This window comes from Nicotiana sylvestris, chromosome 7, assembly GCF_000393655.2.
Source record: "Nicotiana sylvestris chromosome 7, ASM39365v2, whole genome shotgun sequence".
Classification (NCBI taxonomy): domain Eukaryota; kingdom Viridiplantae; phylum Streptophyta; class Magnoliopsida; order Solanales; family Solanaceae; genus Nicotiana; species Nicotiana sylvestris.
Genome location: NC_091063.1, coordinates 98,337,570 through 98,362,772, shown reverse-complemented (window position 1 = coordinate 98,362,772; position 25,203 = coordinate 98,337,570).

Below are 25,203 nucleotides of genomic sequence, written 5' to 3'. Positions count from 1 at the left end.
TAATACTCTCACATCCAATAATCATCTTACTAATTACCCATTTCTAGTTATATTTCGAAATTGAAGAATTGGGGAAAGAAATTCTTACCTCTTTGAAGCCTTAGCAACCCTTTGATGCGACTTCAAGGTGTGATCCAAGGAAGAGTAGTGAAATCTTTAGTTTTTCTCTTTCCTCTCTTTAGAATCGCTCTCCCTTCTCTCTAGAACACCCAAAAGTTCCCCAAATATGAACCTCAATTGAGTTAAATGAAATGGGGTTCGGGTCTTAAAAACCCATTTTTTACAGTCGCGGCGCATAGGGCGCTGCGGGGTGCGGGGAGTCTGTTCAAAATATGTCTGGAATTGAAATTTTGGACCATTCTAGAAATCCTACAGGCGCGGCGTGCCGTGCGCCACATGGGGCGACGCGGTAGTACACAATTCTGCGCTGCTTTGGTAATTTGGTCATAACTTCTGGTGGGAGTGTCCGAATGACGAACTGTTTGAAGTGTTAAAAACTAGACTCAAAGACCTTTCATTTGATAGCTTATTAATCACAGAATACCTTGTACATATTAAGATATGGTCGTTTAAAGTATGGACTAGTGCAAACTCATTTGGAATCTTAGCCTATTACAAAATTTTCCAGTTTGACTTAGACTTAGACCCTTCCTTGGACCCCAAATTACTTACCATAAGACTTGCACTTATTTAACGAATCCAATTGATGCCCACCATGTTAGTAGCACATAAAATGTTATAATAGCTTATGTGGCACCTTGTGATCCTAAATTACTTAACGAAATTTTCCGGGGCCTTACATTCTCCCCCGCTTAGGATCATTCGTCCTCGAATGAGAGGTAGAGCCTGACCCAAATACCTAACATAACATATCTCTTTTCAATATTACCTGAAGCCCCTAAATATCGACTAACTCCCAAATTCTTCAGAAATTTCGGTAACATCTCCTTTGTAACTAGGCCTATCCACCTGTCAGAGAATCACCCAAAACCATCCTAAAAACTCAATTATAACTCGACAAAGCACCACAATGTATAATCCCATAACACTAATTCTCAGCATCAGAAGAACTACATTATCATAATGACACCTGAACATGGACTGCACATTTTTCTATCATAACACCTATAAGGTACCTTTCAAATCGAAACCAACTGCTATACAATCAAGAGAACATATTTTATTTTGACAACACTCTCGGCCTTTAATGTGGCCTTTTATACCTACAGACTCCGCCAGAACACATTCACGGAAGCTTTCACCAGCTCCCAAACTTACCTAACAAGGATGGCAAGTTGATACCCTTCATAGGCCAACTATCCATTACTCCACCTTCAGTAATTTCCACCAAAATGATGCACAAGGGATTTCCAACTACCTTCTTAGACATAGACATATGAAAACACTGAATACATGGAGAGCAATGACGTGGAAACATCATACTCATAGAACGGCCTAATGTGAACTACACTTATTCCACCTTCATTATCAATTCACATAACATCTTTAGAGGGAAAATATTGAGAATAACCCATTCACATTCCTAAACTCTAAATCTCCACGTGAGCACCCACGCTACACCGTTGACGACCTTCAACAATTACTCTAAGATGTGCTATCATAAACTGACCATAAAATTACCTATCGAATATATGTGATCACACTGTGAAGCTTCCTCTTTGACTTTTTTTTTGAACATTCAATACCCAATGGATTTAATACAATGAGGAACAACAGAGTTTGAGATCAAGCTGGAATTATTCAGGAATCCATTTATGTGCTGAGCAGAGTATTTTATGAGGTTATATGCTAAGAGACACAAAGATTACTACTAACAATACCGACATGGTTAGACATTGTGACGACATCAATTATTAGACAAATAAGGCATATAGGTAACTCGTACATTGGCAATAGGAACCATTAAGAGGGAATACTCAAGTACGTGAACCAGTCGTCTTTTGGAGTGTAGGGAAAATCCGTTTATCAAGAATGAGAATACCCCTGGCACCTTGAATGCGATATGGGTTTCAAAATACATGATGTTGAATTACACTCTTAACACTAACTGACACACGAAATCTATGCCACAAGCCCATGAGGATGAAAAGAAGTTGAACACTTATGAGATTATCATATTTCAAACACCTTAACCCTTCCTAATAGTTGATCATATATGAGAGAACTGAAGATACGACAACTTATCTTCCAAATTAATATACTCATGATATGTGCAAAAAAATCTGAAGGCATCTAATCTCAACCTTTCACGAGTGAAACCACATAGCTAGGATATCTTAATATTGGGACGAAATCATGTATTGGTTAGAGGGGTTCTAATGGTTAACATGATGCTCCAGGGAGAAAGAAAAATAACACTCCTACCCACCAGGGGAGGTAGAATACCAAGGGTAGCAAACTTCCCGCACATGATATTAACATAGTCAATGATTCTAGAAGTCAAGGGTGTAAAGACAACCAAACTCAATGAGATAGTGCAAAATAATCATGGAAGGTTTGCAGATGTTCATGATGAATTCTCCATGAATTTTGACTTGAGAGAGGAAGTGTCATAGTGACACATAGAAGAGCATATTCTCTCGTGGTTATCGAACAAATGTTGGGAAACTAGCACAATGAATTCTCTAACTAAGGAATACAATTAACACGTTGTGGAGGTATAAAGAGAAAATAATCATTTGTTATGAGATGGACATGCTTCTGCTATACTAACTCCCAATATGCAATACAAGACCACATCATGGGCAACCACAATACTAGGAACCAAGTGAGTTACTTGCTATGGGATGTCCCAAGTGGACACGAAAGTTATACCACGATGGCAACACATGATCTTCCTATGATGGAGATGTGAGCATCTCAATTTTCAGAGAGACTTTATGCACACGGTGACCATTTCGATTGACATGCACTCATATGATAGGTGATGATGCATACTGTCATGTTACTTGACAGTGATAAGGTTTCGTGATGATACTCGAAAGAGAGTAGAGTGACTGTTCAGACCATAGAATCCATATACACCAATAAGCAAAAGAGTGACTCGAGAAGGATCGCAACACTGGGATGCTTTACATGGAACTTGGCACCACATAGGTAAACTTTAAGACAGTGCATGCATAGGCACAAGTGAGCAGATGTTGTCCATTTAGATAAAATATTCTGTAAGAAATTCATCAGGTATAGTCCCTTGTTAAGAATATAGGAAAAGCAAGTGGGAAGTATTATTCCTAGAGTCATAACTCTATTCAAGAACACAATTATAGAACTTAATTCCACAAGAATGTAAATAAGAGTATTTGTAATAGAGTGGATTCACGAATAATGCATCTCGTTCAAAAAATCAATACATGCAATGTTTTGTTATTTAACACCTTGTTAAAACCATGTTTATGAGAATTCGTCAATATGGATGCACATATACAACGAGTAGAAATTTTAGTTTGACTCACTTAATGACTTTAGGTTGGTAGGGCAATAGCTTAATCGATACCCCTCGACACCACATCCCTAACGTACGTAGGTAACATACTGATATACTACATGATCTGGTGGAGCAGAGACATTAATAGGAACAAGGATACTCCTCTTAGCAACAAGTTCTACCAATCCCTCTGTGGCTCGATACATTCTCCTAACTAACGCTTGGGCAATCTCCCTCAAATTCAATGGTGGGGTAATTCCCTCCTTAATGCTTCAAACTCGTGGATTAAGGTATCAAGATTACTCATCTGGAGAATAAGACATAGCGAGGAAACTAGCTCCCTATCTTGGGTTCTACCGCACGATCTGGAGTATCAAAGAAGGGTGAAATTCCTAAATGTCCGAATAGCCTCCAACTTATAGATGTGGTCGACAACACACCGATAAGAAGACTCTACTAGACATGGCTCTGAGACATCGTAGTACACTTTAAAACCTTAGGCTCTGATACCAAGTTTGTCATGCCCCAAAATCCGAGGAGCACGACCGGCGCTCAACCGAGTAAACCCGACTGAGCAAGCCTGTTAGATTTCATTCTACCCAAACTAATTTATGAATAAATAGGAGATGGACTCCATTAATCTTACTTAGTAAGTATTTCATTAACAACTTCCATTTCATTTCCATTTGCAGCTTAAATCATAATTATCAAAATATTACAAGTTTTATAAATCTTTGCCAAACATCAATATTTCTACTTTAATTCCAACACCTGACACTACCCACAACCTATCTATGGATCCTCTAAACACAACTGAAGAGTAATATAATATGAAAATGCCGGTAACAAGGCTCCGGCTATACCTCAAATACAAAGTACATGATGAACAGATGAAACAGGACCTCGAAATGAAGTGGGTCTCACCAAGTTAGCAGAAAGGATGATGCGGCACTAGCTGCGACCCACACTGCCTGCTATAGAAACACCTACATCCATATAAAGACGTAACGCACCCAACAAAAGGGACGTTAGTGCCATCGAATAGCACTAGTATGTATAACTAAACACCATCTAGTTAGAAAGAACTTTCATACAAGAATAAAGAGGAAATCATAAAGACAACAATATTTCAAATAAGCACCATGTCAACAATTTAAGGAGGTTCACATGATTTTCACATAGTTTCTGAAATTTTATATTAGAGCATCCCACATTGTTGCATCATTATCCACTTTGCCATTGTTTCTTTGAACGGAGTCCGATCACGGCCCGATCGGCTAAGTCGTCTCCTCGAGACGTTACCATTATTTCATTCACACTTTTCAGTTTCAATCATCAATCCATTACCACCATGTGTATATATCATGGCGTCCGATAACGGCCCGATCGGCTAAGCTGCCTCATTTGAGACATATACCTCATTTATTATTTCATTGTCACTTTCCGGGTTCTATATCAACACATTACCACCATGAGTGTATCATGTCATCCGATCACGGCCCGATCGGCTAAGCCGTCTTACCAAGACGTTACCTCAATCACAATTTCATTCTCACTTTCCGATTTCAATATCAGTACAATACCACCATGCGTGTAGCATGTCTTCCGATCACGGCCCGATCGGCTAAGTCGTCTTACCAAGACGTTACCCTTTTCCATTAATCATCTCACTTTAATTTTTGTTTCACATATATTAGTTCATCGGCACTTGGAGCCACAATTATCACATCATGCTTGGCACTAGGCCACATTTCATAATTCGAGCTATTTTCCCCCACATTTCACATCAATATCAATTTCAACAACAATCCATTCACTCCAAGATGTCAAGTACACATGAGAGGAATCATGAATCATGGGCATATACAATATTTCAGAGATCATACACCTCAAGATCATTAGCAATGGAACTTTAAACACAAAAGATTCTTCCGAAAAGGAGGGGACACACCAAACCATAATAGAAACACACATCAAAGGCATAAACAAGCAATTACACTAATTATTCTTGAATTACTCTTTTCCAATCATGACAATATACAATTTCAACATCGAAGTATGTAACAACTCGGATCATATTGGATGTACTTATAAGACAAAAACATTGTCTCGAACAACCACTTATGGGTATAAATTGTGTACAAAGCCTTTAGGGATTCTATTATTGAAGTCATTTAGGGAAAGTAGAGGCAAGGCTCATTTCATAATCTGTTTTATATTTTCTCATGTCATAGGCATCACTAGGCACAATTATAATTCAAGTTCTCTGCACACTGGCCATACACTATTTCCCAAATTCATTTCATTTATTTCAAACATCTTTACCCATAGAGGATTTCACATAGTTTGGCATAACAATCTCAATTTAAACTTGACTTGAAATCTAGGCAATTTAGCATATACTTCACATTCTTCACATATCCCCAATTTACCAAGAATAGCATATTGAACACATTGAGGTACATCTTATACATATATTCTTGAAACAACAAATCCTTTGAAATAATGAATACTACATAAATCAAATTACGGACTAACAACATATGCGGGGACACCATGGGAGCTCAATTTCTATGAAGAGGGGGTTTTAGACATACATACCTTGTTTAAGCTTTCCTTAAGTTACTACGACGTTCCGAAAATTCTAGCAATCCCAATCTACTTTGAGACATAACAAAATTGAACACAAATTAGGAAGTTATTCATTGTTTCAGCTCATTTGAGCAACAACAACAACAACTACCCAGTAAAATCCCACATAGTGGGGTCTGGGAAAGGTAATGTGTACATTGACCTTACCCTTGCCCCGATGGGGGCTGAGAGGCTGTTTCCGCTAGATCCTTAGCTCAGAAAGTCAAAAATAAAGTAAAGTACAAAAGGAGAGCATGCATTAGTAACTCCAATAGAAACCGTAATAGTAACATACATATAAAAACCGAAAGATGAATGACATGCAATAACAGTAACCATAATCTAAGGCCCGGGGCTAAGACAAATAACAAGAATAGTGTGGGTCCAACATAAACTGCAAGCCATCTAAGACCAACCCTAATCCAACCCCGCCTCACCCCCGAAATGAAGTAAGTAAAGCTTTACTACCCGTATCCTACAACCCTAATGCTTGACCTCCAGGCCTTCCTATCAAGGGCCATGTCATCGGAAATGTGCAGTCGTGCCATGTCCTGCCTGATCACCTCTCCCCAATACTTCATAGGTCTCCCTCAACCTCTTCTCGTACCTACCACGGCCAATCGCTCACACATCCTCACCGGTGCATCGAGGCTTCTCCTTTGTACGTGCCCGAACCATCTAAGCCTCGCTTCCCGCATCTTGTCATCCACAGGGGTGACGCCCACCTTCTTCCAAATATCTTCATTCCTAATCTTGTCTATCCTAGTGTGCTCGCACATCTACCTCAGCATCTGCATCTCTGCTACTTTTATCCTCTGGATATATTGTTCTTAAACGGCCAACACTCTGCCCCATCCAACATGGCCGGTCTAACTACATCTCTATAATACTTACCTCTGAGTATCGGTGGCACTTTCTTGTCACACAAGACTCCAGATGCAAGCCTCCATTTCATCTAGCCCGCCCCTATGCAGTGAGTGACATCCTCGTAGAACTCTCCGTCCCCTGAATCATCGACCCAAGGTACTTGAAGCTATCTCTCTTGGGGATGACCTGTGGCCCAAGCCTCACATCCCCGCCTACATCTCTCGACTCAGCGCTAAACATGCATTCCAGGTACTATGTCTTAGACCTACTTAATTTGAAACCCTTAGACTCGAGAGTCTGTCTCAAAACCTCCAATCTCTCATTAACATCGGCCCTCGTCTCATCAATTAGAACTATGTCATCAGCAAATAATATACACCATGGCACCTCCCCTTGAATATGGTGTGTCAAAGAATCCATCACCAAGGCAAATAATTCAGCTCATTTGAGCATTTTATCAAATACTAGTTGAGCATCTTGATTTCAAATCTCTTTTACAACATTTCTTTCATTCCCCAACCCAATATGTACTTTTTTATGTTCAACAATCTTCCCACAAACTTAATTTGTACATGCATGAATAACTAATACTCTCACATCGAATAATGATCTTACTAATTACCCATTTCTAGTTATATTTCGAAATTGAAGAATTGGGGAAAGAAATTCTTACCTCTTTGAAACCTTAGCAACCCTTTGATGCGACTTCAAGGTGTGATTCAAGGAAGAGTAATGAAATCTTTAGTTTTCCCCTTTCCTCTCTCTAGAATCACTCTCCCTTCTCTCTAGAACACCTAAAATTTCCCCAAAAATGAACCTCAATCAAGTTAAATGAAATGGGGTTCGGGTCTTAAAAACCCTTTTTTGTACAGCCGCGACGCATGGGGTGTCTGTTCAAAATATGTCTGGAATTGAAATTTTGGACCATTCTGGAATTCTTACAGGCGCGGTGTGTCGTGCGCCGCATGGGGCGGCGTGGTAGTACAAAATTCTACGCTGTTTTGGTAATTTGGTCATAACTTTGAGTAGGTGTGTCCGAATGAAGAACGGTTTGAAGTGTTGGAAACTAGACATAAAGACCTTTCATTTAATAGGTTATTAATCACAGAATACCTTGTACATATTTAGATATGCTCGTTCAAAATATGGACTAGTGCAAACTCATTTGGAATCTTAGCCTATTACGAAATTTTCCAGTTTGACTTAGACTTAGGCCCTTCCTTGGACCCCAAATTACTTACCATAAGACTTGTACACTTATTTACCAAATCAAATTGATTACCACCATGTTAATATCACATAAAATATTATAATAGCCTATGTGGCACCTTGTGATCCTAAATTACTTAGCGAAATTTTTTGGGGCCTTACAACAACAGTTCATATCATCGTCTTCTAGGAACAAATTCCTCATTGCTGCCAGTGCTTTCTCTTCTTCTGACCCATAGATAACATCGGCCGGCTGAAAAGTCTGCTCCAAATATGGTATTGGCTGCTCCAGCGAATAGTAAGGACCGCGCCATGGTGGAAACCAATTGTTGAATTCTTCCCAAGTGTACTCATATCCCAGACTGAAAGAGGTGCCATGTTTCTTTAGTGTGATAGGCTTAGAGATTCCTTGGAGGTTCTTGCCAAGCCCCTTGCCGTGTTTGTATCCGCTCCAGTTCAATATGCTTTCAATTTTGTTATCCCACCATTTGTCTTTGTCAACGGCATTGACCCGCGCGATATGGTGATAGGTCTCCCCGCCTATATTTCTTCTGCCTCCGATTGCTGGGATGGTCTGGCAACTGTATATGGGATTGCTACCATCGCCGTGAATGATCACCTCTTGGTGGTTACACTCAAATTTCACCGCCTGATGTAATGTTGATGCTACGGCCCCAGCGACATGAATCCACGGTCGTCCCAACAACAAATTGTAAGATGTTGTCACGTTTATCACTTGAAAATCAACATTGAACGAAGTTGGTCCCATTCGCAAACACAGACTAATCTCCCCGATGGTGGACCTTTGGGAACCATCGAAAGCTTTCACGTTGATGGTTGCGTCCTTTATCTCGTGCAACCCCTTTCCCAAAGTCCTGAGTGTTACCAATGGACAAATGTTGAGGCTAGACCATCCATCAATCAGAATTCTGGTGATAAAATTATATGCGCACTGTACAGTGATGTGCAATGCCTTGTTGTGACTCAACCCTTTTGGTGGCAGCTCATCTTCATGAAAAGTGATCTTGTGACTTTCCAATACCTGCCCTACCATGTTTTCCATTTCTCCTGTGGTGATGTTGCTTGGTACATATGCCTCACTCAGAACCTTTAGCAAGGCGTTCTTGTGTGCCTCAGAATTTTGTAGCAAAGCAAGTATGGAGATTTACGCCGATGTTTTGTTCAGCTGATCAATGACTAAGTATTCTTTGGCTTGTATCTTTCACCATAGATCATCGGGCCCGGTTTCAGTGATGGGTGACCGATTGGAGACCCGCTTGCTTGACTCAGCTAGGTGTTCTGGGGTATAGACCCTGCCGGTCCTCGTCATACCCTGTGCAACAACAGTTTCCTCGAACCTAACCTTGCTCTTCCTCCTTTCCTCAACTGTATAGTCCCATGGTATATCCATGGTATGTAATGGTGTTGCAGATGACATCACCACTGGGATCGGCGTGGACATCTCCACTCCAAACGGAGCATGTGCTTTGGAAGGTAAAACTGCAACTTCAAATGGTGGAGGTGCATTTGCTGGAGTCACGAATTCGACCTCGATTGGTGTTGGTGTCTCTCTAGTTGCTTCGAACACAAGTGGAACATACATGTTTACCTCAGTGTCCCCAGAAGGCTTTGTCTGGATTACTATCGGATTAAGGGTGACTATTGGCTTTTTTGGTTTGTCACCTTCTGTGATTAAACCGATCGATCCTTTGGGATTCCAATCATCCTCTATTTCAATAATGTGAACACCTCCACTCTTATGGTCCGACATAGGGTTGTTGCAGACATTTGGAGTAGGATCCCTTGCCACAATGATCTTGTTATCAATCAAAGTCTGGATCTTGTCTTTCAGAGAGCGACATTCGTCAATGGTATGCCCTTTCTTGCCGGAATGGTATGCACAGGATTTAGTTGGATTGACCCATTAAGAAGGGTTTTCAGGGGTTATGGAAGGGATAGGGGTGACATAACCAGCAGCTTTGAGCCTTTCGTACAGCTGGTTAATTGGATAAGCAATTGCAATATACTGTTTGGGGGGTCTACGGTCGAAATCTGGTCGAGGTCTAGGAAAGTTTTAACGTTTCGGAGGTGATTGAAAGTGGGATGGCTGAGCATTTTAGGCTTGGTAGACATGTGCAGGTTGGGAATATCTAGGTGAAGTAAGTTGATATGTAGGAGGTGGGGGTGATTGGTAAGTAGGTGGTGGAGTTTGGTAAGAGAGTGAGGGTGCTTGGTAATTCGGGGTAGGCTGATATGTGAGTGGAGGTATCAGATAGGCTTGGTATTTGATAGGGGATTTGGCTTCCTTGTGCAACCATTACCGCACCTATGTCCCTTTTCTTAGACGTACCACCAAACTGTAAAGCCTTATTGGTAGTAGGTAAACCTTCAAAGTTTGTAACCATACCACTTTTGATGCCTTCCTCGATCCTTTCCCCTAGCTTGATGATGTCGGAGAATTTCTGGCTCTCAATCAACATCAGCCTTTCATAGTACTGCGGGTCTTGAGCCCGAACGAAAAACTTGTTCATTTGTTCTTCTTATAAAGCTGGTCTAACCTTAGCGGCTTCTGATCTCCAATAAGTAGCATACTCGCAGAATATTTCCGTGGGCTTCTTCTTTAAATTCTGGATGTAGTACTCATCTGGCGTATTTTCTGTATTGAACTTGAACTTGTCCATAAAGTCAAATGCCATGATTACCCAGTTTGACCATTTCTTTGGATTCTGGCCAATGTACCAAGACAAAGCATCTCCTTTCAAGCTTCTCATGAAAAGCTTCATGAGGATTCTCTCGTCTTTCCCTACTCCAACCAGCTTGTCACAGTACGTTCTCATATGGACCCTTGGATCTCCTGTACCATCAAATATTTTGAACTTTGGAGGTTTGTACCCCTCGGGCAGTTCGACATCCGGTTGTGTGCAAAGACCTTCGTAGTTCAACCCTTCCATCCCCTTACTTCCTTCGGCACCTTCAATTCGACTAGTCAATTTCTTGAGTTCCATAGCTAGGTTCCTGATGAGTGAGTCTTTATCATCAGACTCGGGTGCGCTTGAGATGGGTTGGGTGGAGTGTGGCATGGTCTCTACATAGATGGGGGTGTTATGGTGGGCATGGAAATGGTCATTTGTGGATTTCAAAGGTTCAGGGATGAGCAGTGGAGTATTGTTGGATGTGTGGAAAGTATTGCAGTGGTGGTGAGAAGAGGGGTGGTTTTGTGGTTTTGGAATGTTTTATGGAGGCGTGGGGTTCTGAGCGTTTGGAAAATTGATATCTAGAGTGGTGAGGGAAAAGGACAAGTTTTCCAGATTCCGAACATGATCAAGTTCCTCCTGAAATTTCAACAGTAACTTTCTTTGGAGATAAGAGCACCATGAGTGACCTATACCCGTTCAGTTGAGTTTTCCTTTCTGGTGTTGTTCAAATCTTCCATCTTTCCTTTGTTGTTGTTTCTGATAGGACTAAGAGGAGGAGTGGGTGTAGGGCCCCTAGATCTCGTTGATTAAGATGATGTTGCAAGAGTGCACGAACTAACCTTTGGGGAGGGGAATAAAACAAAAGTAAAAACAAAAAGGTAACAAGTCAATGCAAATTATAAGAAAAAAATGTTGCGATATTTAAGCACATAGTGCAAGAATGTAAATCGTGTCTTAATTTGGGAGCCTTGTTGTGACCGAGGTAGGCCTAGCGACACATTGATTTGGAGAACTTAGAATGTTAAATGCCTCATTTTATTAATAAAAAAGACAAATCCCAAAATGACACTAAATAAAATGTCACTAGTGGCCATTGGCCTTATTACATTTCTTAAAACAAAAAGAAAAGATTCCTATCTATTTGGTCCCAGAAGGGCCTTCCTCAGGTTGAATGCTCATGTTGATCAGATCCTCCAGTTCGCGTAGGTTCACTAGTAAACATGCCTTTTCCAGGTGTTCTCCTTCGTTTCCCTCAGCGTTCTGGTAGTCGGTGACTCTTTTCCTCGCTTTTCCTTTCAATTCCACCAGACTGTATTTCAGATATTCCAACTTTTCGCTAGCTTTGGCGGCCATCTCTTTCCACTCATTGATTTGGTCATTTGATGGAAGACTCCTCCACCAGTCTAGCAAGAGTGAGGGTATGCTAACCATACCAAAGTTGGGGACCTCGTTCTTCATTTTATGCAAAACAAAAGGGTTAAGACCCAACCCCCACCAGACTCGACTATTTAGCATCAACAATTAGTATAAAGCATTTAGTTCTCCAAATAAATACACAAAACGTGGGGATGTCCGTTTGGGTTTAGGGAAGCCTAGTGGACTTTGGACAAGGCTATCTTAAAGAGTCATTATGCGGACAACAAAACTGACTCGGCTAGGTTTGACCATGATGCATGCACAATTTAAACAGAGTGAGGTTTCTATGTGGTTTTAGACTGGTACCCTTGAGCGGACAACTCAAGAGGGAAAGGCGCGGAACCGTCGACTAAACCATTGATCGACTGGTTTTACCACAAATATGCCTTTGCCGGATTTAGGGGGTGATAATATCGGAAGAGCGCAACCACTCATTATAAGCGTTGCTATGGTATTTTGTTTGGCACGAGTGGAATATGATGTTGAAAACATGTTTATGCAATAACTAAAGCAGGTTATCACGTATTTGCACATTGAGAAAATAGTAAATACAACAGTTCTTCATAATTTAAAGCAGTAATAAAGGAGAGCAGTAAAGGAAAGTAGTAAAAGAAATAAAGGAAAGAAACAAAAAGACAAGTCAGTTTTGTAGTTGAAAAGGGGAACTGAATGCTTAAAGGTATTAAAAACATAAAGGCATATAAAGAAAATGTCAAGCCACAATAACAGTCTGAAATGGTAAAAGCCTAAAAGATCCCCAGTAGAGTCACCACATTGTCGCGCCCACTTTTTCTCGCGAAATTGGGTTTATGACATTTGGGAGGGCAACTCGTTCCCTTTTGAGAATTGGGTTTGAATAGAAAAGTCGCCACCTAATGATTTAAGTGCATTAGGACACTAAGAAAGGTTTGATTTGAACAACCAGATATTGGGTAAGGGCTTGAAATTATCCCAAGGGGAAGGTGTTAGGCACCCCTCAGGATCCACTAACGTGGTTTCCGACCAAACTATTGTTGTGACTTTAGTGCAAATAACACATAGGCAAATAAAGGCTTCAAATAAGAGGGGATTTTCATGTAATGATTACAAATTAACAGAAGTAAGAAAAAGGAACTAAAAAGAGAGTTGATTTTCTTAAAAGAAATGGTTTAAAAAGATTTAAAAGAAACAAAGAAAACAAAAGGAAGGGGCGTCCTAGGTTTATTAATAATATGGATCACCCCACACAACATACGGTAATCACTCCTCAGTAAGGGGCTACACGTGATGTTATCGTGTGTTCATCATATCCATATCTGCCCTTTCCCACTCCGTTAAGGTATTAAAGCGCGGAATGGTCTCATTTACTTATTGCATGCTATTACTCGCCCCAATCGTATCAGCCTCGGAGGCACTTGGGACTACTAATCCTAAAGGGAGGAGGTATTGGGCTTTTTTGTGGTTTCAAAAGGTAAAATACTAAGGCGACAAACAAAACACATATATGGCAAGTATGGGGAAGCGTATAGACAAATGAAAAAGGCTCAAACAGACCTCCTTTAAGCAGAGAAAAGCAAGTAGTTAGCATGACTTACACATAATATTTAGGGTCTGATTAAACGTAAAGGACCGAGGTAGACTGATTTATTACATAGTTCAGATAAGAAGCCTGAATCAAGCCTGCCTGCTGGTTGTAGCTAATAAAATCTGATTCAGCTTATAAGCTTTCACCCTATGGATTGCCTAAGTGTTGGCCGAGGATCCTATAGGCATGATATACTGATTTCAAAAACAATGAAATAAACTGAATACATACTAATTTAAGAAAAGTTGTCAGTTATTAAAAGAAAAACAGGTTGTAGCAAGAGATCATAAGTCATTGTTACTGATTTTAGACTTATAAACGAGTGAAGTGGTTCAGATTCGATTAAAGCTCCTATAGGCATATTTTCTATGCGTTGTTGATTTTAAACCCCTTTTAACAGACATGATAAAATGTGAAAATCCTATAAACATGATATCTAGGTGTCGAATTTCATTTAAGACCTATGAACATGATATCTAATTGTGGTTGATTATTAAGACTTAAAAATATGTTTGCCTAATGAGGAATGCATATGCAAGATTCAGAAAGAAACTATAGGCAGGATATATATATGATATGAAGAAATTCAAAAATTCCTATAGGCAGGATATCTATATGATATGCAGAAATTCAAAAATTCCTATAGGCAGGATATCTATATGATATGCAGAAATTCAGAAATAAACTATAGGCATGGTACCTATATGGTATGCAGAAATTCAGAAATAACCTATAGGCATAGTATCTATATGGGAATGCAAGATTCCTATAGACATGATATCCACATGAGAGTGCAAAAACTTAGAAACTCCTATAGGCAGGTAATCTACCCCTTTTTGAATACATAGTTACCCCTCACTTTTCACTAGCCAACCCTAAGAGTTTATTTCAAAATTATTATAGCACAGAAAAAGAAAATACATCAACAATTAAAAGGTACAACCAAGAAGAGTCTAATTCAGACTTCCTTTCTAAAATATGAAGTAAACCAACTCCAAACGATCATGATCCAAATTCTTTCTCCCATTTGGATGTGTCAAAGTTCCCTAAGAGTCTCATATTAACTCTGAGCAGTGCTTACACCCAAAAGTATCACCAGATTAAGACATAGTGCAGTGTGGAAGGGCCAGCCCTCAAGTGTCCAAGTTCAAAGGGAACTCAAAGTCCCAAGGCAAGGCATACAAGAGGGGTCCAGAACTTAGACACTAAGAGAGAGTGCAAGTGCAGAAATAGTATGTTGAAAGAGGGAAAGGGAAAGGGAAATAGTTACAAATAAATACACATAGAGGTATATGGGGAGGTGGTAAAGAGGCAAAGATAGGCTGGTGGGAATATCCAGCAATGGGAAATGCTAGCACACCCATAAGCCTGTAAGAACACACTATTTAGAGATTAGGATCCCAAAGGATCAAGTTTAATTCATGGACAGTAACTTACATAGTGCCATGTCTTAAACCATATGCTCAAACACATAAGGGGGTAGGGAATAGGGATTCATAGCAGAAACAAACAGAAAGATATCAGCATGCCAACTGAAATATTGAGCTCTATAGAAACAATAAGTAGACATAGATACACAAAAGATAAATAAATACATTGTTGTAATGCTGAAGCTTAAATCAGGACATACCAGTTTCAAAGAAACAAGTAAAGAAAAATAGTAGGTCTTGTAAACAAACCACAGTGCAGACAAGAAGAGAGAATATTACTGTGTGTGAGTATGAGTTCAGAAGGATTGTGTATTGATGAATTTGTGAAAGAGTTGTGCATTTATAGAGTGAAAATCAGACGGAAATAAGGCAAGAAAACAGTTAAAGAACTGAATATCAATTAAGAATCAATAACACAAGACTTTCTTTAATCAAGGAATTTAGATTCAAATGGGTAAGAACTATTTAAGGAAAGAAATTAGCTAAGCACTTTGTGCAAAGTAGGTAATTAGGGGAAAATAAATAAGAGAGTTATTTAAGGACAAAAATAAGGTAAGAAAATAAGTTAGTAGCCAGTAAATCAATGGTCAACGATCTTGTAATTACTGATCCATGAATGAACCAAGTCAGAAAAGATGAGAAAAGGTTTTTTAACTTAGGTCGAATCACAAGGAAATCATCAAACAATGGAAACAAATCAATTAGTCCTATTCAAAAGGAAGTCTGAACTAATCATAAATTTGAAAACCCCTTTAGAGGGAGGTTCATCACATATAAAGAGCATGCAAACATGTTTAGTTGAAAGAAGATGTTGTACCATTGCAAAATCAGTAGGTAATAGTTGTCACATAAGTCAGTAATGTAGAAGAGAGATAGCATCTAGTACCATACAAAACATCCAATGCAAAAGATCTTAGAAGAGTTTAGCAAAAAGGTCAGAATCATATGAAAACAAGGATGTCCAAACACAGTTCAGAGACTCAAAATTGGTCTGAAAGAGTTGAGGGTTTTTGAAATAAAATCCTAGTTCAAGCAAGTCACATAGCCAGACTTGGAGGAACCTCCAAATTCTAGGTTTTCCACCATTAAGCGTGTGCAAAGATGAAAGGGCAAGTAGCTAAATCGAAACAAGTTCAAAGGTCTCAGAAAAAATGAAACTTCTTACATGTTTCTTTTTCAGCAACAGAAACTCGTGAGAAACATGATAGAAAAGTAACATGCAAAACACAGCAGAAGAGCTCAAAGAAAATAGAGTAGGAGAAGCTAATACGAAACATAATGGGAAAAAATTGATAAGAACAGTAGAAGAAACATGCTAAGAAGTTTTAGAAGAAACTTAAACAGAGCTCAGTAGACAAAACTTAATAATAAACATTTAAGAACATAGTAAAGGAAAATACGGTAGGAGAAACACACAAGGACACAGTATAGAAAAACACCGTAGAAGAAGCATACAAGAATACAGTATAGGAAAATATAGTAGAAGAAGAAGCATACAAGAACACGGTAGAAGAAAATACAAGGACACGGTAGAGGCAAATACACACAAAAAGGAAAAGAAAGTCAAAGAAACATTAAATACGTTTCAGCAAAGCCAGAAAAATCGTTTAAAATCTTAAGGAAAGCATGGATCTGGAACAGATCTAGACAGATCAGAAAAACTTCACAACTAGGGTTTTCAGAGGAACCCAAGCGATGAGAAAGGTTTGGATCTAAGCAAGAGGAGTCGAGACCAGGCTTCAAAATGGACATAGCTCACCGGAACGGTGCTGGAGATGGCCGTGCAACTCGAATCGACAGAGGTATGTCCACAACCCTTCATGGTCGAGTCATGGAGCTTCAGTTAACCAGACGTAAGGAGCCATAGGTGGCTTGGTGGGTGTGAAACCACCATGGATCTAGGTTAGAGGGTGGCCGGAGAAGGTGAAAAGGATTCATCGGAGAGGACGGGATGGGGGAAGGTCCTGGAAAGAACAAGAGGTTAGGGAGATAGTGACGAGTGAGGGGAAATGAGGGGTATTGGGGGGGGGGGTCGTTTGATTAAAAAAGGTGAGGGCGAATCTAGACCGTTGATCAAAATTGATCAACGACCAAGATTTGATCCGAGTTGGGCCGGGTAGTTTTAGGAATTGGGCTGGGTGATTTGAAATTGAAATTGGGTTGGATTAGGGGTGCAAATTAGGCTAAAATTGAAATGAAATCTGGCTAGATTTTAAATAGCCACTTTTCCGAATTTATTTTATAAAAAATATCAAATTAAAATTTGGAAATAAATTAAAAGTACTAAATGATTTATAACATATAATTATAAATTTAAAAATACTGTACTTAATATTTATAAATATAAATGCAATCAAATCATAAATGAGGCTAATATTGCAATTACATGCAGTTGAGCTTTAAAAATACTAAATAAATTTGTAAAAACATGCAAAAATTATCTAGGATGTAGTTTAGCATAAATATGAGAATTTAATAAGTGAATCACCAAGAATGATAATTTTTGACACTTAATGGATTTTCCTTGATGAAATAAGGCAATAAAATTTATTTTAAAAGACTTTAAAATTAAGGAAAAATAATAAAAATATTTGTAAATACTTATATATGCATACATATGCTATTTTGAAAGTATTTTGCATATAAAAATATAATAAAAAAATTGGGTATCAACACCTCCAACCCCTGCTCCCCTCTCTGTATAGTTATTTGTTCCCAATATGTTATATGCCACCTAGTGTTAACTAATAAACTGAGCTGAACTTGGGCAGTGGGAATCTTTTCTTTGGGACTCTATGACCATGTTTTCTGATTGCTATGTGATTGCTAAAACATTTGCTCCAGAGTGTTGCGATGACTCTGTTTGCTTCTAAACTATTTTCTTAAAACTACTTCTATTTTCAAACACTACTCCTACTCTTAGAACACCTAGGGTCGTGCCCCTCTAGTGTAAGCATTGCTTAGGGGTCCCTTAGGCTCCTCTGAACTTTGACACACTGGAGTTGGCTTTCCAAGCTTGCTCACAAAAGGTTACTTTGAAGGTTTTCCTGGTGTGAGCATTGCCCGGGGTCCTTGAGGCCCTTGGGAACTTTGACACACCAAGATCCTGTTGGCTGCACTATGAGATTATGGCGATTGTAAGATTCTTTCGATAGGAGGCTGGGCATTATTGATTGCTAATGTTCTGCAGAGTATGCCAATACACTTACTTTCTACCGTAAATCCCCCTAGTAATGTTATAAATAAACTCCACAAAAGTTTAACTAAATTCTTTTAGAGCAGCTTCGAGGGAGGTAACAATAGTCATTGGGCTTCATGGAACACCATATGTATGCCATGTGATGAAGGGGGAATTGGATTCAAATCTTTGCATGATGTGTCTATGGCACGTTTCTACAAATTATGGTAGAATTTCAGAACAAAACCAAGTCTTTGGAGTTGTTTTATGAGTCAAAAGTACTTGAAGAAGCTCAATGCAATAGTAGTTCCATGGAAGAGAAATGGATCACACGTGTGGAGCAAAATGTTGGAGTGTAAAGATATAATCGAGCATCATATCACTTGGCATCCAAAGATGAGATCCTCACTTTTTTGGTTTGACAACGGGACTGGTTTAGGAGCTTTGTACTTCCTTGTTGCTCCAGATTTTGGAATAGATGAATACATTCATAATGTGTATGATGTGGTGGAGGACGGTGTTTGTAATGTTGATAGGTTATTGGAGGTGATGCTTGAGGAGTTTGCATTGCACATAATGCAGAAAATTCGACCACCAGTGATGTATAATGTCATTGATACTCCTTACTGGATTCATGAAACCATAGGCTATTTTAATGTAAACTCAGCATGGGAATATTTAATAAGAAGAGATGATCCTAGGATTGCTTATATGATGATTTGGGTAAAAGGATTACCATTCAAAATAGCCTTCTTTATGTGGAAGGTGTAGAAAACTAACTACCTCTTGATGATTTCATGCGAAAGTTGGGATATTTTATGCTATCAAAGTTTTGGTGTTGTGTAGATCTTAAGGAGGAATTTTTGGTGCATCTGTTTTTTCACATCAAATGTTTCTACTATAGTGTGGAAGTATTTCTTATTGAGGGCAGGTATAGCATTAGAGGAACTGTCCTTACATCAAACTATTACCAAGTACTGGACTGCTCAGGTGATCCCTCGACTTAAATCAATCATGCAATCTTTGACTTCATGTATTGTATGGGAACTGTGGAAGAAAAGGAATAGCATAAAATATGGCGAACCAGTATCCATTAGATGAGTAATATACCAGGTGTCAACAGCATTGCAAAACCTTGTTCAAATGAGAAAGCTTGGTTTAAAGGTCCTCATAAGTGGCTGGACCTTTTAGTTATGATGGAAAACTACACTCCAAGTTTGAAGTATCAAAAAGTAATCTAGGAACAACCAATGGAAGGCTGGATTAAAGTAAATACGGATGGTGCATCGAAAGGAAATCCTCGAAGAAGTGCAATTGGATTTTGTGTTAGGGATAAAGCAAGGGAGACCAAATATGCAATGGGAAGGGAGATCACTGAAGGCACAAATACATAAGTAGAAGCAATAGCCATTGTGGAGGCACTGAGGCACTACAGAATGCACAACTACACTCATATATGGTTGGAAACAGACTCAGTGCTATTGAAAAACATAATATAAGGTTCATGGAAGCCCCCTCTAGTGTATAGTTGATCATTTCGAGGAATATAAGAAGTTAATGGAGGGGTGTATAAACAAAGTGACACACATCTATAGAGAGGGGAATAAACTAGCTGACCACCTTGCAAACTATGCCCTTAAATTTGGTATAATTGAATGCCATGAATTTTGGCAGCTAGATTCACATGGTAGAAGGTAAGTTAATTAAGATAAGTTGTAATGTTCATATTTAAGAGGGAGGGTGGTAAAAAATTTAGAGTAGAGGAGGAAACAAGGGGGAGTACAAAGCTGGAGGCAGATGGAGTATTTCCAGACATAGGGGTGATGCAACTGGGAATCAAAATGAGAAGTGGAGGTCATATGGACTGTTTTGATCAAATCCTTAGGATGGAGATCACAATATACTTGTTTTTAACAAAGAGAGTGTTCTTTTTGCAGGGAATGTTACTGTCAACATGCCTCACTTAGAGACTAAACTTCTTTGGCTGGTATTAGTACTATGTGCTCATTACCATGGAGAGAGGTCACTAGTGTGCATAAGCATAGAGGCATGGAGTTACTCCAATTCAAAAGGAAGTGAAATCAACACTCACTATAATAGTGTGACATAATAGTGTGACAGGACATCTAGTTAAGTACACAAAGGTTTCATAAAGACAACGCTAGACATCACAGGATTTTCACTTCAAACAATGCATGTATGTGCACATTTATAGATGTTTCTGGCAAACTAATCTGGATACAAAGGAGGTGTTCTGGGATTGTGTCCAAATGCCTATAAACACATCAATGATACAGGAAGTGGCAAATAGTTTTTCACTCAGTTTAACAGTGGAAAACATGCGCAAATCATAACAATATGTACTAGCTAAACTATGTACATATCTGGTGCCTAGTTTGAACTAGTAAAGCATGCATGTGAAATCCTTACCATGAGGATCAACCCAATGTCCTCTATTAGATCAACAACTCGTATAGGGACTCAGGAAACTATCAAGGCTAAACACATTGGTTCAGTGGGAGTTCATACGACCAACCACTATGATCAAATCCTTAGGGAGGAGATCATGGTGAAAATGTTTTACACTAACATTTTTTTCTTTTTTGCAGGAGAAGCTAATGTATATATGCCCTACTCTTTGAGGAACTTTCAATTTGTGGTATTAGTACAATGTACTCATTCCTCTGGAAGGGAATTGAGGGTAGGCACAAGCATGGAACAAATTCATACTTTAAGGGCACTAAAGAGTGTCATTGCTGCAAGGACTTGGTATCACAAGTTTGTACTTTACATTAGCTATTATAGTGCCCCAAGATCTAGTCTAAAAAACAGTGCCTTTTTACTTCAAAGAGGCACACAAAATGGATCTGCAACATTGGTTTGCCCAGAAAATTCTATAGCGCAACAAGGACACATACAACAATTTGCTTAACAAAAACGGATTCAAGGGAGGTGTTCTGGGGTAAAATCCAAGTACAATTCCTTAGTTCAATATCCCAGGAATGGTTTGACATAGAAATAGCAGTAGAATATGCCTGGAGATCACAGAACAACCTCATTATAACAGGCATGTTAGCACATGTGGTCAGTTTCAAATGGTCGAGGCAGTGCTTTTTAGTTAATTTTATGGAAGAATTTATTAGTTCAAAATGGAGGAGCTTAGAAATTTCATCAAGCAAGATATACAAGGAATACATATTCGACGAAATTACACATTTTCAAACAAGGATCAAGCCCGGAATTTGGATGCCAAATTGTGTTTACCTCGAAAATGGTAATTATAATTAAATTTGATTGTGTGGTTCTAAAAATACATATTTTATTTTAATGCTAGTTGTTAAGTGATAGATGCTAAGTGTGAGTCAGGAAAATGAGATAAGAGCTTGAGGATAGTATGTTATGCAAACCGAATGGCCGTCAATCGAGGTATCGAGAAGCCCTACGTCGGGCCTCGAGCTCGAGCTAAAGTGTCAGGCTTGGGATGGTCGATGAAGAACTAATAGTTCTAAGGACCTTGTTGATGGATCTTTATGATCAATGATGAGTAATAAATAAAGAACAATCAATAAAACACAATAAATGTAAGCAATAAAATCAAAGGAGCGACAATAGAATATGTTTAAGTGGAGGAGCAGAATGTTCTTGTTATTGTATTGAATGTCATGTGTGTTACAAAATGATAAGGGTCTCCTTTATATAGGAGGGGGAATCCCAACATAGTACATGTGTATTTATTACAAAGATAACTGGGTGGTACAGCCATTTAATGTCACGGTACGGATTTGTTCTTTTAGACATGGTCATCTCTAACCATGTGCCTTGGGAATTTCCCGCTTATCTATCATAGCCGCTGATTTGCACTGCCCCAAGGTCGAACATAGGGAACCCTTGGGATCGAACCTCGATCTGTGCCTCAAGCCTTCTATAGACGGCCTTTGGATCATTATAATGAACATAAAATCGGACTCTCCGCCATGTTATTAGTGTAAGGAAATCTGAGTTTAGTAGATACCAGATAATGTTGACCCGTTTCTAAAACCAAGTCTCCTCCAATACCCACTCATTTGAAATTTGCAGCTCCATTAAAGAACATCATCCAACTGTTGTATGCTTCGGTAATGTCTTCTCCTACGAATGATACTTCTTCATCAGGAAAATACTTTTTCAAGGGTTCATATTCTCCTCCCACCAGATTTTCAGCAATGTGATCTGCCAATGCTTGCCGTTTGACCTCCTTTTGAGTTACGTAGACGATGTCGAACTCACTCAACATTATCTGCTATTTGGCCAACTTACCAATTGGCATTGGTTTCTGGAATATGTACTTTAAAGGGTACATCCTGGATCTGAGGTATGTAGTCTAGGCACATAATTAATGTCTCAATTTCTAAGCCATCCAGGTCAAAGCACAACAAGTGCGTTCAAACAGAGAGTACTGTGATTCATAAAGTGTGAACTTCTTACTCAAGTAATATATGGCTTGCTCCTTTCTTCCTGTCTCGTCATGTTATCCCAAGACACATCTGAAGGCTCCATCTAATACAGATAGATAGAGTAGCAAAGGTTGTCCTGGTTCTGGCGGGACCAGAACAGGTGGTGTGGACATGTACTCCTTGATCTTGTCAAAAGCTTTCTGACAAACCCTTCTCCAGCTTGTTTCAGCATCTTTCCTCAGCATCTTGAAGATGGGTTCACATATGACTGTGGATTGTGCTATGAAGTAATTGATACAATTGAGACATCCTAGAAAGCTCATCACGTCTATTTTGCTCTTAGGTGGTGGTAACTCCTCCATATCCTTGACTTTAGACGGATCCAGCTCGATCCCTCGACGACTGACGATGAATCCTAATAATTTTCCTGCAGGAACCCCGAAGGCACACTTTGTGAGATTTAGTTTCAAGTTGTACCTCCTTAGCTTGTCAAAGACCATTCTCAAGTCCGCTATGTGATCTGCAGCCCTTTTGGATTTGATAATGACGTCGTATACATACACCTGTATTTCTTAATGGATCATGTCATGGAAGATAGTTTTCATAGATCTCATGTAAGTGGCCCCAGCATTCTTCAAACCGAATGACATCATCTTGTAAGAGTATACACCTCAAGGTGTAATAAAAGTTGTCTTCTCTTCATCTTCTTCATCCATCCAAATCTAGTGATAACCCGCGAAACAATCTACAAAGGATTGGAGTTCATGCTTGGCGCAATTATCGATCGGGATATGTATATTTGGAAGTGGTAAATTGTCCTTGGGAATTGCTCTATTTAAATCCCAATAGTCAACACATACTCTGACCTTCCCATCCTTCTTCAAAATTGGCACAATGTTAGCTAACCAGGTTAGATACCCAACCATCCTGAGAACTTTGGCCTTGATCTGCTCGGTAACTTCCTCATTGATTTTTAGGCTCATGTCTGGTTTTAACTTTTTGAGTTTCTATTTTACTGGCGGACACATGGGATTAGTGGGCAACTTGTGAGCCACTGTAGACGTGCTTAATCCGGTCATGTCATTATACGACCATGCAAAAATATCCTTATACTCTTTTAGAAAGCGAATGTACTCTTTCTTCTCTATTGGTGACAAATGAATGCTGATGCGAGTGTCCTTGACGGTCTTGGCATCTCCCAAATTTACTGCTTCAGTCTCGTCCAGATTGGGCTTAGGCTTATTCTCAAAGTTTTCAATCTCCCTAGCAATTTCCTCGAGTATCTCATCTTCTTCATTTGAATCACTATTCTCATGTTGTGTTGCCTCATTACATGTCACAATCACCGGTTCATCAGGAAAAGTAATAATAACATTAAAGAAAGGAAAAATGTAAAGATAGTAGTGAATAATAAAGAGCAAATGCGTTTGATTAATATTGAAAAATCATCTGGATAAGTATGGCTTGATGAATAGAGAATTTATTTTGAAACAAGTAAATTTTAAAACAAAATTACAGGAAATCTTAAATGCCTAGAATGGCTATAAAAGTAAAATCAACCAAGCTACCCAGGGACTCGGCGGGCTCGTGATGGTGTAGCGGCCCAATTCCCGAGAACGGCTCCCTTCTTTATGATTTGAATGGTGAGGCCATCTTCCCCCTCCTTCTTAATTATGGCACTGCAATCCATATCCTCATCCTCTAAGTACAAATTCTTTAACCCAACTAGTGATTCCTCTTCTATAGCCCCCCATATCGTATTAGTTTGGTGAAAAGCTTGTTCGAAATGTGGCACTGGTTGCTCGAGAGGGTAGTACGGTCCACACCATAGAGATGACCAATTTATATACTTCTACTATGTGTACTGGTATCCGAGCCCAATGGTGGTACCATAATTTTTTCAGCTGTATTGGTTTGGTGATACCTTGGAGGTTCTTTCCCAATCCTTTGCCGGGTTCATATCCATACCAAGCCAACATGCTTTCTATTTTACTGCTCCACCATTTATCCTTCTTGATGGCATTGACCCGTTCAATGTGATGATAGGTTTCCCCCTCTAGCCTTCTTCTATGTCCAATAGCCAGGGTTTTTGACTAGTGTAAATAGGGTTACTCCCATCTCCGTGAATGATCACCTCCTGACAATTCCATTCGAATTTCACAACTTGATGTAGTGTGGAAGGTACGACCCCAGCAGCATGGATCCATGGCCCGCCTAACAGAAGATTATATGAGGCTGGTATATCGAGCACCTGAAATTTGACGTCAAACCAAGTTGGTCCTATCTGTAAGCAAAGGTTGATTTCCCCGATTGTGGCCCTTTGGGACCCATTGA